Source organism: Harpia harpyja, chromosome 1, assembly GCF_026419915.1.
Source record: "Harpia harpyja isolate bHarHar1 chromosome 1, bHarHar1 primary haplotype, whole genome shotgun sequence".
Taxonomy (NCBI): Eukaryota; Metazoa; Chordata; class Aves; order Accipitriformes; family Accipitridae; genus Harpia; species Harpia harpyja.
Window position 1 is genome coordinate 86,908,894 of NC_068940.1, and position 17,804 is coordinate 86,926,697.

Here is a 17,804-nt window from a genome sequence, read left to right on the forward strand (position 1 = left end):
GCTTAAAAAAATGCATTCCAAAACAATATAAACTTTATTTAAAGATTGATAGTGAAATTTATGCTATGGCTTGCACTGTGTGTTTTAGTTTAATGTAATTAAGGACCTTGGTATGGTTTTGTTTCAAGATGCTTCTTTTCTAATGGTGGAGACTGTAATTGGAGAGCTTTCTGCCTGCAGCAGTGAGCAGGATCCAGACGGCAGGCTTTTTGTACCTCTGTCTGGAGGATATCTCAGACCTCCTGAGGGAATGTTCTCTTTTGGTGTTGTTAGATTTGGACTACAGTTTTTTGTCTGTTCCTCTTGAGACTAATCTTTTCTATCTATTACTTAATCATGATTCTCACCAGACCATTCTTTATCATAGCAGATGCTGTCCTTTTGCTCACTACCTCCCTATCTGTTCTTCATTGCTGATTTATAGGGGTTTTTTTCCGGCTATAGCTACTTTTTTTCCTCTTCTCCACCATGCTTCTCTGGTTTTGACATGCAGAAATCTTGCTTCACATTTGCAAACTTCTTTTCCTTCTGTTGACATTAGTCCCAGCCTTGTATTTTTCCGTTCCCAGGACTGCACCTGCCAGGGCTGTTTCTGTGACCCTTAATACTCCTGTGCCATCAACCCTAGCCCTGCATCTACCCCTTTTCTTTTCTCCAGTGCTGCTGTTGTCAGTTTTAGTGGAAGTTTGAGCTGTTCACAAGCAGAAGTTGCAGGCTAAGGCAGCTGTTGGTGAACCATTGTTGTTATCAGGATTTACCTCCACGATTCTCCTCTTTGTGTATCGTAGGCAGAAAAACAACATGCTGGGAAGGAGGAAAGAAAGTATAAAGAAGTTGTGGTTTTCTGACTATGAGAGTTAAATGACATATTTTAGCATAAACACAGTATTTTTATACCTTAAAGGAATCTGCTGGACTAGCAAAACGAGTCCTTTAACTTTTTAAAGTGACTGGACTGTCCTTGGTACTGGGTGAGTATGGCTGACATGAAACTGTTAGGGAGCAACTCGTAATCTCTGGATTTGGAGGACACTTTCTGTATTTTAAATATCTATTGGAAGTCCTTTTGCATTTTTTCTGTACCCTACTTTTCTAATGTTTTGCTTTGGTAGTATGGGAAGAAAACAGTAAGTGAATAAAGTGGAATAAACTGGTGTAGCAATATTTGAAGGGAAAGTGACCTGAACCAAGACTGTCAGTCCCTGTATACCAGCCAAACCACGGCAAACTGTGCACTGCCCATATTAAAGGGAAATAAATCCCCTTTATCTGCTACAATTGTCTAACAGCCTATATTAGTTATGTTGGGGAGTATTGCTGAAGCTAAACTGTTTCCATTGCAGCTCCAGTCTTTCCAAGTAAACTTCACACATTAGTTCCAATTGTTTTGGTTTTTCCCTTTTACATATTAGGTGGTCATAATTTCTTATTTTTGGCTCCTGTGGCTGCATTTCAATGATTGCATTCCATTTAACTAGCATAGAGTTTGGACTACAAAGCCTCTGTTTAAAGAAACAAAATAAGAATATATTTTCTTGTCCCCCTTTAATTTTTTTCTTCTTGCTGCATTCCCTAGGTACCACCTTTGAATTTAATTGACTAGGAGAAGAGGCTTCTTTTAAAAAACTTTCTTACATTTAGGAGAATTAAATGGAACATTTATAGATCGTTGTGCATTCTGAAGTAAAATTATGTAACAATATGGCTGGTGGATAAAATATTATGACAATATATGCAATAAGGGCCTGCTCTTTTTCATTTTATATGTAATATAACTGCTTGAATAATAGATTTAAAAAATTTAAATTTTCAAGTCAGCAGCAGTATCACAATTTTAAATAAACTGAAATAAAGAATTAGAGAACCCCATTTTAGTTATTTTCCTCTATCCTCATCTGTTAAGGCTGAATTCATATTTCACTTGTTAATACTGTCACTAATTGCTAAACCAGAACATTATTTTGTTACCCTCTGCTAATGTGGGTATATCAAAGTAGTGACATTATTTGCATTGTTTCTGGCAAGAAAAGCTCAGACTTGTGAAACCAATCTGCTTCCCTTATAACCTCCTCCTCCTATACCAGTAGCACCCTTGACTTTGATTTTATACATGTAATTTTAATGTTAGAGTTTTCTGAAGCTGTATTTTAAATAAGTTGTTCTTAAAAAGGCTGTGTTTTCTGCAACCTGTGTTATATTCATGAAAACAAGTTGCAAATTTGCAATAAGTCATACACTTAAAGCACTGTATGCTGTATTATTAGTCTTTTGGAGTTAATAAGTGGGAATCAGGACTTGTAAACTCTGTCTCCAGACCCACCAGTGATTCATCCTGTGGCTGTGGACAAATCATGTGGAAAGAGGCCTGAGGTGCTTCCTTTCCACAAAGCTGCCATTCTTTGACAGAAGGAGAATCCTGCTGCACAAGCATGTGTGCAGAAGTATAAAGTTTTCTGTGAAGCCTGAAAAAAGGGTATTTGTTAAAAATAAACACTTAAAACTAACTTAAGAGACTGCTACAAGTTAAACTTAACCCATTTTCATCCTTCATTTCTTTTTGGCTCACAGTCTTTTTACCCTCTGCCTTTCCCCCCACTTCATACACAGTGAGCTTTGCTATCCTCACTTGGTAAAAATGTTTTTCTCTTTTCTTTTTGGTCTTTTATTGGTTTGGTTTTTGTGTTCACTCTTGACTATATTTTTTATTTTTTATTTCTGCTCTTGTTGGGTGTAATGCCTTTGGATACAAAGCTGACTGACTTCAGTGGTGGAGGAAAATTTTAAGTATTCTTGGCAATTTTAATACATTTTCAGATGAGTTGGCATTCCATAACAATTTTATGAGACTGTGAAGTCATGATAAATTAACTGGCTGTCTTACAATACTAATTGAGTCTCCTGACTTCTCTGAGGAAGATTGTCATGTTTAATGTCTTTCCTACTATCTTTATACTAAACCAGAGTAGCAAAATTAATAACCTACTGAAAGGGAAATGAGAGGAAGATAAAAAAAATACTTTTAGATTTGAATTGAAAAGATAGATTTGGTGAAGTGCTGAATGTAGCAAGAGTGCTTCAATGAGCAGAAACTCTTCTGGAAAAAGTCTTGCAATGGTTCTGGTGTGATTAAACATCCCTTTCCAGCAGGAATGTTGAAGGAAAAGGGATTTGTTGGTTAGTGAATGAAAGAAGGTCAAGATCAAGATAGGCTGGAAGAGACCAAACAAGATTACTGGAAGAAGGTCAGTTCTTTGCTTCATCCTAAAAGAGCTGAAAGAACTCATTTTGTTTAAGTAATGTGTTAATGTGCCTTTTATGTGTAGCAGAAAAAGAAGCTTTTGGCTTTTGTAGAGTCCTTAAAAAGTTTTGCTGATCAAGGCAAGACAAAATGAAATTGGGGCTGAGAGTCGAGGAGGTGTTTTGGTTTGCATTGGTTTGAACATATGATGTACACCTCAGTGAGCAAGTTCACTTGTAGAGCTCTTTTATGTCTCATTCCTAGTCATACCTACTTTAACATATTCATGGGTGCAGATATTGCCAGGACTGTGCAGGATGTAGACATTAATAACTCTGACGGTTACAACATTGTCTTTTCTGTCCAGTTCAACCAAGCATGCACCGCTGTAAGAAACAGATTATTCATGGACCTATGACACCAGGTAGGAGGCCCTTTATACCGAGTGTGCTGTATTAATGGTTTATGCCTATTTATTTAGAAATAGCTAGTTATCAGGGATTAGTAGTTTTTACACACTCTTCCTCTAGATGGAACCACTCTGCTGCTTCACTTGGCTGAAATACTATTTGTTTAACAGCTGAAGAAACCACTGCAGCATGTACTTGCAATCACGTATCTATGTTCAAATGCCTACGTGTGGCTAGGAGCATACTGTGTGGCATTAGAGGCATGATGTGACAGAAGGAATGCTCTTGAGTTTTGTGTTCCTTTTGGAAAGAAATAATTTGAAGGTAGTATTTGCAAACTTTGATCCGTTATAGAGTAGCGAAAATTATTATCTTTATGGGAATAGTGACCTACTTATTCTACATCTGGTGAAATGCAGTCAGATGCTTCATCTTGTCCCTTGCCTCTGTAAAGTCTATTTCAGAGTTTATAACCAGACTGTTAGCAATAACACTCACCATCTTCATATTTTATAATCTTTTCTGTTTATGGGTTTGTGCGTAGAAGTTGGTCTACTATACCAGGCATCGATACCTCTATTTTCAGTAGAAACATCTTGCTTCTTTTATTGCTTCTCTATTCCCATTTGTTTTTTCCAGAAACTATCCCAGTTAAAATAGCTTTCTTTTTCTTTACTAATGCTTTTCCCATGTTTTGTGATTGTGTGGTTTTTTCAGTACTTGCATATACAACTTTTTCAAGGTTTCTCTGTTTTCACCCGACTTGGAAATTAGTGTGTCCGTTTAACTCTTATCTTCCCGGTTGTAAATGTGAGCTAAATGTATTACACAATATACTCTTCATGTTGGTTTTATTGAATTAATGTGGGAGCCACAGATTTTACTGAAACTGGATATTTTTGTAGTTCTAAGAGTGGCATTTATGTGCAAAACTTGGCCCACTGCAGGCCATGTAAAAGATTCAGAAGATAAACTAGTTTGATTAATTATCTCCTAATCAGAATCAAACGTAGTAAAACATTGTCCAAAAAAGAAGAAAGAAGAAACGGTGTAGTACAGTTAATCTCATGGATTTTAGCCCTCTCTTTCTCCCAGAATATTGAAAGTGTGCTGAAATAACGTGGCCCTACACAAAACCAGCACCAGTAAATAAATATAAGATGCTGGTTCTTGGTCCCCAGCAGCTAAGGAAGGAAAGACTTAGTCATACAATCTCTTTAAGACTATATCTGTTGATTGATGCTACCCTATCTGTCTTGTGAGCAGAAAGAAATATGGCAATGGATTATTACCCGTTTTGTAGAATCTCTATTACCACGTAAGAATATTAAAATAACAAGTGATGAAACATTGTTACTAGGCTATAGATTTTTAGAAAAGGAAATGCTGTTTAGCAGTTACGTTGTCAGCGTGATTCCTATATCTTGAGTTTTCCAGCTTTTGGTAAAACATACCTGAGATATGCCAATGTTCATTTTATCATCATACTAGAAGAACTTATCCACAAAAGTCCAAATGCCAGGCTAGAAGTGAGTTTAATCTAGATTGTGTTTGTGTGGAATAATAAACTATTCAAACTGAAAGAATCAGAGGAAGGATGAAGAGAAATTCAGAGAGGATGCCAAAGACAATTGAGCAGACCCAGAGGAGGTATTCCATGTGTATAGAAAAACTAGGCAGAGAGGGGGTCGCATATGTGGAACCTTTTCTTATGGAGGAAATGGTTAATGTTGTTATGAACTAGAGCACACATTTCATTAAAGATATATGTTTGCGTGTATATATCTGCAAACACAGCACCATAATTCAAGTAACATGGACAGCTGAATTTTTACAAATTTTAATTAAACTATGTTGTGTAAGGACTGCTGGCAGTCATTAAAGTATTGTCATGTTTGATCTATTGGATCATGGCACATTGCTGATTCATTAAACCTATTTATATTTCAGTAATAGTCAATCTATACATGGGCTAACATATTTGTGTAGGTTACCCATAGATTACAGTACAAACCTTAGGAGAAGACAACAGGCACAAGAAATCACCAAAGGGCAGGAGAAGGAAAGAAATGTTCCTTGATTGAGGCAAAGAAATGTTCATTAAACCAGGCAAGTACGTGAGATGATACCTGGTCTGAGAAGGAAATATTTGCATCTCTGAGGAAACAAAACAGTGTTTATTTTGACAGGACAAATGACCATGCAGTTTTCTAAATCAGGAGGAAATAAATTAAATCTCAGTGACAAATACTGAAGGGGACTTCAATGATCAGATTAGTTATAAAATGCTAAGTGCTTCACCAAATAGAGGTGCTCAGTGAGGGTTGCAGCCTGAGGGTTAAGAGATGCAGAAAGCGGGAAAATGCAGTAGAAACACAGGAAAGTCTGTGGAAAGTTTCTGGGGAAGGATTTACCTTCTTCACTTTTGGTTTCATAAAAATTTTTTACTGTTGACCGCTTTGGGAGTTGTAAGGAAATATTTTTCTTTTTGTTTTTATCTTAACCTGGCTTGTGTTAGGTGTTAGAAAGTGCCTGGGTAATAACACGCCTCATCCAAGCCTATCATGAGTCAAACAACCCAATGTATTCGCTGCGTATTTTAAGGAATATTCTATTTGGCCAGTGCATCCTCCAGGGTGTCCAAAGGTAACAGGATGTCTAAGGTCTGCCCTAGAAAAGGGTGTCCCAGGGTCAGGTGAGTCTGTGTGTCCCAGTCACTAGTGGGAACCAAGACAGCAACGTTTGAATGCGTCTCCAGTGAGCTTGCCAAAAAACATTTTAAAACTGTTTTATCTTTTATGATCTATGCTGATACACCCTCCCATCCATATGGAGTAGGATTTCTTAAAAATTAAACAGATTAAAAAAAACCCAAACCACCACCCTCCCCCCCCACCCCCCCCAGTTAAGTAGACTTCTTAGGAAAGCTGCAGGGTTGCGCAGTGAGTCTCTTCTGGGCCGAAGTGCAGTGACCTGGGTCGGCCCTGCCATTGCTGAGCTCCTGCCAGCTGTGGACACAGGACTTCCCACGGGGGACCCTTCCTTCAGGCTTGCATTTGCAATTGTGGTGTTTAGGCCAAATATTCTCCCCTTATTTTATACTCATTTTTGAAATTCCTTTGGATTTGGAGAGATACGGCATCATCTCATAATGATTTTATGCTAGTACTGGTACTTACGGTTAAGGAGTTGGCCCTGGTCATAGCTACATTTCTAAGCTAGATGAAGTGATCCTTGTAAATTTTTTTTAAAAAAAGGCCAAAGTATTGTAGTTTGAAATAAACTTCAGACATGAATTGAAATAAATTTTTCTTGAGAGAAATTAAAAGGAGACAGAACAGAGAAGATAAAAACTCTTTCCAGAAATAGTGATATTTACCTACGGTACAGGAAGAGATCACAGAGGTGGGTTTTGTTATGTGAACTCTATGCAGTCACTCGTGGCTGAGCTCTGGCTGGATTCAAAGGAAATCTCTCCGCCTTCATGTGCAAAGCTTGCTCATAGTAACAGTTGTTATTGTGAGGCTCTGTTGCAGGAATGCTGAACAGAAATACTTTCTGTACCCTTTGAGAAATGGCATTATAGGCAGAAAAAAAAAAAATCTTTGTTTTCTTAGATACTGTGAAAGTACCAAAGGAATAGTGTAGAGGTTTTGCATTAGAGAAGTCATATATATTCTAGGAAAAATTGGTTTCGTCAGAGAACATGGATGGCAGATGATACAGAAAAGCCAGTTTGTGACTACTGCAGTAAAAAAAAGTTGTTCAAGAACAGTTCAACCCGCTGGAAATAAAAATTTTGTAAAACTGCCAAGGTCAGTGAGACCCAAAGCGATTTGCTGATTAAATGATGGTCACATGTTCGTGTGCATGTGGGTTGTGTTTAATTTCTGTACTTTCATGCTGCAAAACTGAAAGCATGCTAAAAAAGGACAAATTAGAACATGAAATAAAACTTGCATTTGCAGTCATTTCTTTAGAGGTTGTATTCTTTTTTTGTGTACATGACAAGTTTCTGGGGTGCACTCCAAATACAAAGTTGTATGAATTGCAAATTGAAAGTAACTTCTCTGTCACTTTGTCATGACATAAAACGTGGATTTCTGATCTAGGAGGTGGAATTTTTTTTCTTTTTTAAAGAAATGACTACATTCTGGTTCCTTGATTTAATGTAGCAAATTAGATAGACTATTCTTAATATAAGAATTAATATAAGTGACTAAATTATTGGAGTAAATATAAAACTCTTACCATGATTTCAATAGATTAACTTTTTCAGTTTGAACTTAAGAGATTCCTCAGTGTACTTCCCAAACTGAATAGGTACAATGTGGCGTCGTTATCATAACACTACAGATCAACTTGTCCAGTCAGGAGGGTTAGCCAGCAACAGTGAACATTAGGACCCAGGAAAAATCGATTATAAGAAATTCTTTCTTTGTAGGCTGGAGAATTGTTTACATTTCCTGATAAGAACTGGGTTGAAAAAGTAAAACATGCCAGTTATTCACAGCTGAGGAGGGTAAAGTCTTTTGACCAAGGCAAGCGAATTAGATGAATTTAAGGCCTATTTGAGGGAATTGTAATGGAGTGTTGCTTGCCAAAACTAGACTCCAGCAAGCTGGAGAAGGTACAACCAGGGCTGTTTTCAGCCACCAACCTTGGTTCAGTTTCAGCTTGTCGGGACAGGACATCTGTGCCAACCCAGCAGCAGGGACCTCGGTGGTACCGAGAAGAGTATGTAGGAACCTGTGGGCCCCTGCTGTGCAAGGTAAACACATCTCCAAACGCACATCGCTCTGAAGTCTTGGAGGTCAATGTGAATCTTGGGGTTCACACGTTTTGTCAAAATGAAGTTTTGAGACTTTGCCGGTGGCTGCGCTTTGCTGTGAAGGAGGAGAGAGGAGAGACCCCACCAGAGGCCATCACCGCTGCGGTGGCTGCCTGCCTCCTGCCTGACCCGTGCTGTGGCCTGGCAGCGCCGAGGCGGGAAATGGCCTTCCCTGGGCAGGAGAAGGAATTGAGTGATGCTGCCTCTTTGCCAGCCTAAATTTAAGATACATTGCAGCCCCAGCGTTACATATTGTGAATCATGTTGCGATAGAGATGTTTGTGTTAGGATATGGACTTTATAACAATGTCTTCCATTTTTTCATCACATAAACCCTTCTGGTTTGCAGAGGTGGTCTGTCCCACTAGCTCTTCTCTCAGTTCAGGAGGCCTCTCTCTGACACTGCTCACAACCTGACACTCCTGTTAACAGGCACCATAAATTGCTGAACATCATTCTGCCACGTACTAGTCCCCATTGCTTTCATCCATCAGTGCCTGAGGTGTGCTCCTGAGCTCGCTCTGCTGCTGGAACATTTAATTCTGTGCATGAAAGATGATGTAATTTGTGGCCTTTTTCCAGTACGATACTTTTGATTATATTGGATTGTGTTGGGCAGCCCAGGAGTATAATCTGTGTATGTAATACATATATATTACCTGGACAGGCTGAACTTATTTAATTACCTTTTCTTTGTCCCCCATTTCTGCCTTTTCTCCTCAGATCCTCTCGCTGATATTTGACTACAAAGGTACTATATGCCAGAGCCGGCTGTTTTCCCTTAATCTGTGCTGGACTGGCTGCTCACACCACACTTGCTGTCTTCCCTGCACGTAGATGCTAAAACACGAGAAGCAGAGATACAGACCCATCATATCATTTTGTTTATAGCAAATACAAATAGGCATGAGAAAGGTGAGATCAAAAAAGGCTGTACAAGCCAGTATCTTCCTTGATGCACAGTTTTCAAAATGGCAGATATTGTCATCTTTGTTTTTAAGAGCATGTTCCAGAGCATTTTTGTTTTGAAATCCTTGCTTCACAGTATGTTGCTTGTCCCTGAGGAACGATGTGACATGGTAGAACAGATTCTGATTTGTACTGGCTTTTCACTGATGATTTCATTGATTAAAATACAACATTGGGTGAGTTTAAAATGAAACTGTCTCCCTGAAAGGCTTGCACAGTTCTAGTAGTGATTTTGAATATCACTGCTCTAAACTTCATTGCTCATTTTTAGCAGTTTGGGCTTGAGATGCTTGATGATGTTGTCTAATACCAACAGAGAAGAAAATCTTACCAATGGTAGGAAGGCTGAATTTGCCTACAATGTATCTGATACCAAAAAAACCAAACTGAAACAATTGAACTTTGGATAAATTCAGCATTCTGTCCTTTTCAAACATCGAATGTGTAACTGAAGGTTTTATAATCTGTTATTGCTGTAGTCTAGGGTATTTGGCTTTTTAGTCAGTGAATTTTCAATCAATGCGAGAGATGAGCACAAGAAAATAGTATCATCTGATGGTGTATTTAATTAGTGTTAAAAGTAAAGAAAAAGTAAAAATAAATTCTTGTTTCCCCAAGCACCTTTATATTCTTTCAAGGCTTTGCTTACGTGTGTACAATGTTCTGGTTGTTTTGTTATAAAGAATATTGCAAATGAGTCATCTTAGTGTCTTGGGGGGTGTGTGTGTGTTCTGAAGGAACTGTTGGAGTAGTCATAAGACAAAGAACAGAAAAACGAAAAGGAAAATATTCAAGTCATTATGTCAGTAAGTCATAGTAAAGAATATTGCCCAACTATTCAAATAAATAAAGGCAGTGAAAAGCATTTGTTTAATGTACATATATTGGGATGAGAGATGCATACAAAAGGGTTGGGGTAGTAGGTTTCATAGTGTGTTCGCTGTACTTTTGATTTCCTCATATAAGAATTACACAAAAATTTTCAGGCTTGTAGAAAAATTAATAGTTTTTGAAAAAATCAGAGATACCAAAATTCCTATTGCTCACCAAGGGTTGAGGAATTCTGTTTTATCAAAATATTCCTAGAAGAAATATATTACCTCAGTAATTGATACCTTTATTAACGTGTAGTACATTTTCTTCTTTCACAGAAAGGCTTGATTTGGCTTACCATTGATCATTGATTGATGCTTTTGATTATTTTTCTTTGTGTTTTCATACAATTTAGTATGTGACACTCACCAAGTATTAAATCTCAGTTCTTTGAGTATTTTTGGTGCTTCCCTTATTACTTATATGCAGTGAACCAAAATACCACTGAAATACATTTACATACTCTTTGAGCTTTCCTTTGCCGTGAGCGTGTCATTAATTTTCTACTTATAAATATCCAATGTGAACTTTTCAGTAACCTCTAAAGCATCATATAGAAGCTTGTAAAAATCATATTTTCCATTTCTTTTGGTGACCTCTTTTTTTACACCTTTCTGCATTATTATGAAATCTTTGTTTTTTCTTTGTACTGCTGAATAGCACAGATATGGAAGTACAGTTTGCTGTCCTACCTACCTTAGAAACTAACTACTGGAAACAGATACTGCATGTTATTAATATCTATGGACTTTCTTCCTGTTATGAGAACATAATCCCTGAGTCAGCTGCAGTATCTCATGTAATATATTTTGAAAATATGAATGATGGTTATAACCTTATGACAACTTCTGAAGAATTCTTTTTAAATCAAACTTTGAGTTATCCGAATTGTGGTTGCTTTCACAGCTTTGCAGTTAGGGGGATTCTGGCTTTTTGTAAATCCATTCCATTTTCTTCCCTGCCTCCTGGGCTGTACCGGCATGGTGGCAGCCTTCTCACCTTGCTACCCAACTCCTCCTTTCATCCTGTACATTTTGGCTCTGAAATTGTGCAACTTGGAGGTTTTCTACAACCACGGTCTCTATTCCAGGAGGGTTCTTTTAGAATTAGGTTAGAGGAAATAAGCTGATCCTTTGAGAAACACTAATTACAAGTGTGATTTGGAATAGGTTGTAGGGATCTGCCTAGAGCAAGGGGTCAGTCTGCCGCTGTCCTGTGTTCGGCCATCCAAGCAGGGTGGTGGCAGTGCTGGTGGCTGGGACTGATGGGAGGAACAGTGAAGCTGGGAGTCACAGGAGGGTAGAGGGGAGGCCAGAAACTGGGTGTGCAGTCACAAGTCATTTGGTGGCAGGGAGGAGATGACCACCAAGGTGCAAAACTGGCAGGAACAGCAGGAGGAGGGACCAGTGTCTAAGCTGCAGTATCTTTCCGGTATCAGTAAACAGAACCACGTGCTTCATGCTTTTTCAGCACCTGGCCTATGTAAAGAGTAACAATTACAGTTTGGCAGCTCATGCCATGGATTCCTGTGTTATGTGTATGAAGGCTTTTCTTAATAATCTTCATTAAGCAGTGCAGTCTTCTATAATGTTCGTCTAATTGCTTCACAAACTTTAATGAGCAGATTTACAGCATTTCTTTGCAAGGTTATGTGTTATTTCTGTTTTATATCTAGAGAGCAGACACGTTAATTCTAGCGTCTGCTTATTTTGAGGAGCCAAACTGAAATGACTCTGGCAACATGCATCTGTTTCAGCTGCAGCTCTGAACTGAGGACAGTTGCAGGCAGTACCGTGAAGCTTGTTGCAATCAGAATCATTCAACTCATTCATATGGTTTCTTTTCTGGTGGTGATGGTGCTGGGACTTTTATTAAAACCTATAACAAAATAAAAAAGGAAAACTTATGCATTATAAAATGTTGAGATTAGGAAGTCAGTTATCTGAAAGCTGAAACACCCTGGAATTGTGTGTATACACCACAATGCATGCGGTATTTAAAGACCAAGTACCACATTCTCTTTTTCCTAAGATCACAGCTATATTCATCACTGGATGGCTGATACTCAGAAAAAAAAATTATTCAATTTTCTTGATGTGAGGCACCGCTTTGTTGCTGAAGTAGGGGCTCGGTAAGTGAATGTAGGACAGGAAGAGAGAGGAAAATTTTATGAATAAAACGGAATTGGATTTGGTGCTTGTTTGGCTTTTGGCAAGGCTGGGCATTTTGCTTAAATCAGAGATTCTGATCATTCTCTAAGTGTCTTGTGTACCACCATTTGGGAATACCTCGTTTAAAACAACTCTGTGATCTCAAAATTGAAGTGATCAAGATTTATTTGCAGAACTGCTGAGTATGCAGTACAGCAGAAGTCCACAAGTGTGCTCTAAATACAGACAGTATTGAGAATGTTAAATTCTTGGAAGGATCAGACTAGAACCCTCTCAGACTAGAGTCCTCATTAACTAATGGACTCATCTGGAATTGATATTTCAGCTATCAAATGAGAGTAACAGTAACATCTTCCCTCACAAGTATCTTCTGAACACATGCTCGTTAAACCCAGGAAAACTATTGAGTGTTGCAGTGCCTGTACAAGAAATGCAGCCTCAGAAAGGAGATGATGCATGATGAACACGTCCAGAATATGTTTGTCTTTTTAGGTTAATTGTTCAGCATTGTTCATCTGATGATGACCTTCTGTTTTCTACAGTGAGATTTGTGTCCTCTGGAATTAAAGATTACACCATAGGTCCTACGTATAACAGGGCTAATTTCTGGACTTTCTAGTCTTGTTAGCACCTAATTTTTCAACCTTTATTGTCCTTTTTATGTTATTTTTTGCAGTAGGAATTTTTAATACATCCTGTTGGCACTAAATTAGCTGCTTTAAGTAAAATTCAGTATTTCTAAATCCTTCTGTGAGGGAATAAATTTAGTTCATTTTACTTGAGCACATCTGGCAAGCCATCAGCAGCTGCTGCTCTAAAATTCTGTGAACTGAGTTAATATTAAGAAGAAGGAGAAAACTCAAATGCCAGCTGTTTTCCGGCCTGTTTGTATGGGACCAAGTTTGCTTATTAGCACAGTATATAGGGTCAGATCTGATCTAATCTGTTCTACACCAGCGACAGTACTGTAGGATACCTTTGTGTTAGGTACTGATGTAACAAACTCTATACTTATATCTTCTATCTCTTAGAATGGAATAAGGTCATTAATTTCTCTGTGAAATATTTTCTTTTCTTTAATATGTCTAGACACAGTATATTTGAAACACAACTGTTTCTAATAACTGCTTAACATCTCATTGAGGATCTTTCTTGTACTTTTAAGTGTTTCACTGCAGAAAGTTGCCACACTGCTGCAGGGATGTCTATCCAGTCATATACCCTTTTATTTCACCTGTCCAGCTACTAGAATTTGAACCTCAGTGCACTTATTGGAGGCAATCATCCACAGTTTTATTTGAGTGTCAGTCATTTAAAAATTAAGTGTAGCTTTGTAGAGAGAGTTCTTCTAGAGGACACTACTCCCCTCATGCTGTGCAACCTGGACGAGAGCCTGGTACGTGGTGCGTGTTGTGATGGGCACTTACTACACAGGTGCCTGTCCATACATTTGTATGGACAGCATACGTCCATTCATTGTACTTGGGCTTTTTGGAAAAGACATGCTGGCTTTCTGCTGTGCTGGTGGTGACTTCACGTTTGTAAGCTGGCATCTAAATGGACTCGCTAACTCAGATTGTTTCATTGGAGGTACATGTATAACATTAGAACTGTAGAAACTGTCAAAATTCAACTGGGAAGTAGAAATTTGTGCCTTTACAAGTGCACAAATATATGTTTATAGTGTTTCTGTCTGTGCAAGCATGCAACATGTAGGTGCTTACCCTTAGCATTCTGAGAAGCCCAGCAATTCTTACCTTTTAATTTATTTGCAGGTAATTTTATTAAGTAGAAGTGAGATTATCTCAGTGGCAGCCTCATTTATGCTACATAGCCTATTTAAGTTAATGTTTCTTTTGGTTTATGTGTACTGCTTTGTGCCATTTCTTCCCCTTCCCAGGACTAAAATGGGATTTGTACTCTTCAGGGCCCCCTCTTCCCAGGAACTGGCTGTAGGCAGACTTCTGTCAGCCCAGTTCCTTTCTCAATTATATATTGACTGTAGTGCAGATTCAGCAAAGATCACAGAACCCACAGGTTCAAGGCTGTTCAGGGTGCTTCAGGTTGCTCCTGCTGACATCAACTTATTAGTTTCACTCCATTGAAACTGGGGGAATTACAGAGAATAACAGAGAATAACAACATAATACACTAAACAGTCAACACTTGTTTAATTATCTGCTTGATTCTTAATCAGTGGAAAGCATATTAGCTTCTGAAGTTATCTTTCCATGTTAAGAACTAACTTGTTGCAGAATGGCATTGAAATCTCCTTTGCATTTATTTGTGTCATTTTCATCTGTTTTGTTTCTCCCAGAACTAATTTTTTTTGTGAGCTTTTTTTCCTTTATTACTTGCATGTATCTTACCATTTTATGGTCGAAGTCAGATAGAGGGAAATAATAAATTGATATCAAAGTATGTGGGAATTCTGCTGTGATATTTGCCTGTATTACATATGTATCATTAAGTATGCACGCATACTCCAAATATTGTATGTAAAAGATATTTTGTCACTAAAAAAAAAGAATGTCAGTGGCAGTTTCCTACTGCTAACAAAACCATATATGAGATGAAACAATGTATTCATCTCACACAAGTAATTTATATTTTATCAGCGATCTATTCCAGTGATATTAAGAGAAAGTACAGAGATCTATAGCACACAGTTATTCATAACATATGCACTCTTTTGTCTTTGGTGACAAGCACGTAATAGATTAGAAATGTTTCAATAGAAATTAATGGATAAAATTACCATAGTCTTCATTGGTATTAATGTCGAATCCAATGCATTTAAGTACATGGCTCTAACAGGAACAAAAGCATGACCTAAAAAGCTTTTCCTAATTATGTGTCGCTGATGAATAGAAGGCAGCTCCAATCAGCAAGCAGTGCTAAAGTGTTCAAGACTGGTTTGTAGTTTATTGTCTCCAGACAATTTCAACTCACAGGCTTTGTTCTGTGGCATTTTATGCCTTGAAAACTATTGCTTGTGCATTGCCATCTGTGACTTTAGCATTTTTTGGGTGGTTTTTGAAGGGGGAGGCCTTTATCTGGCCATCTTAATTACACGGCTACCTCAGAGAATTTTTACTCTTTCTGCCTTTCAGTGTCGGTTTTTAAAATTTATAGTTTCTTTCTCAGGACAAGGAATATTTATCTTTTCTGTATGAAAAGATAAAACATTACCAGTATGAAGTATTTCTGTGATTAGGACTGAACCAGAGGTATTTCCTCTGACTTGTTTCAGTCAGCACTTGATGTATCAGATATTTGAATGAACCTTCTCCCAGTGATGCAACAGCTTGTCCAGACGGGAAAATCATCATGGGGAAACTGCATAAATCCTGAGCTTCTGTTTGCCATTGTGCATCTGTTAACCTGGTATATCATGAGTGACTGGTTAATGGCTTGCTGGCAAGTGATTCTGTGGTCAGCATGAACAATGAAGGGGATAATAGGTATCTTTGATACATGATTCATGTAAAGATGAATCCAGGAAGAATGTGCCTCACTGGTGAAAATCAATGCCAGAGCTGTTCTGAGATTGAGTAAAGTTATTCCGTATGCCATATGAGAGAACAGTTATAAGGTTTTGGAGAGTCTCTGTAACCCAGAAGAAGTGCTGCATAGTTTAGCAAGATAGATACGGATGTGCATATACCTGTATATGAATCTTCAAATTTTCCTACCTGGCTGGGTTATGCAATTAATAGAAAGAAGGACATACATGACTTTATTTTAACATTGATCTTTGCAGTTTTCACTAAAACTTTCAAAATATATGTATTTCATAAATGGTCTCATTTAAAGGATGATGTGAAAAGTACTAGTGCAATTTAGGGATACAAGTGCATATCCAACTTTGAGCTTCATTGAAGGAAGCAAGTTCAACCTGCTGTTTTCTAACATTGTTTTCCCTGGAATGTGTATGGACCTGTGATTTATACAGCCTAAGTCCTGATGAAAAGCTGCCAACATACAGTAGTACAGTGTTTCAAAATTTTGTTCCGTAATATCCAAGGTATTCTATATTGCAATATTTTTGAAAAGGCTAGAAACTTTTTTTTTCAAATATAGACAACTTTAATAGTTGCATTCTTCGTAATGTTGGTTGTTTTGTTTTTTTTTTCCAGAAGTGAATTACACTTTCCTTAACTCTGGCAGGATTTCTGCCTACTGGATTATATTTGAACATCTACGGTAGAATAATGATGTTTCTCTTAAACGAAAAACCTACTGATAAACTACCCAGTAATTCATACTGTCTCAAATAGATGTTTCTACTTCATCAACTTCTAGAGTTTATCAGCTGCAGATTCTTGTAGTTGTCGATGAGCCAGTAATGGATAGTGCTTCAGCTCCATGAGACTGGGTGGACTTATTAAAAATACAGGGATCTATTAAACAACCGTGTGCATACAAGCCTTCATTCTAGCATACGCAAAGCAGAATGCACCAAACTTGTTCTAGTTACCTTCAGTGTGGACTACAAATCTGCAGAAGACTGTAATTATTTTGAAATTGGATGCTTATTTCCACTGGAAAATAGATGCATTTTGCTTTTCTGTCTGTCCCAATCAGGGTAAACAGTTTCTAGAGTTTTTAACAAAATAAAAAGTTTATGCTGTCATCTTCAAAAAGACCTTATTATTACTTTAATACCTGCAAACAAATTATGGACCATCCAGAAATTGAATTTGTGGAATCACAAACTCATCGCATTTATGCAAATACGTTAAATAATGAGTGTAAAGTGACAGACGATGCTTGGAGCATAATCTAGGTCTGTATCATGAGTAGATAATAATATTAAGTTATTATTTAGGAAGTCCTAGAAAAATGGTATGTTGTAATGCGAACTGCAACTGTGTGTCACGTTCACCGTGTCTGTCAGCTGGACTTAACTGAATTTTGTACATTTTTTTTTTTTTTATCATCTCGCCCCCTTACTTGTTCTGTTCCACCAGCCTTCTTTTGTATTTTAATTTTTGTTTTCTTCTTTTCAAGATTCAATACCACACTTTTATGATGGTGCTATAATTTTATAATACATCCTACCTTTTTACTTGATAGCTCGTGTTTGTATTTAAATGAATGAATATATATATTTGAATATGGTTCAGGCAGGCCACTTTCTCATACATTTAATGATATGCTTTGGAAGAAGCACATTTGAATTAGATTGTTCATGAGCTGCATAGATACTGGCAGTAGGATTTGCAGGTGTTACCCTGGGGAAGGATGATACTTCTCACACGTTCGGTGCTCAGACGCCACGCAGTTATGCTTGCACCGGATCCATATTT

At 37.7% G+C, this 17,804-nt stretch overlaps 1 protein-coding gene across 6 annotated transcripts in view; it reads left to right on the plus strand.

Moving 5' to 3' along the window:
* The window catches only part of CACNB2 (calcium voltage-gated channel auxiliary subunit beta 2), a 268,848-nt gene that overhangs the window by 76,528 nt on the left and 174,516 nt on the right, over positions 1-17,804 (plus strand). The window lies entirely within an intron of this gene.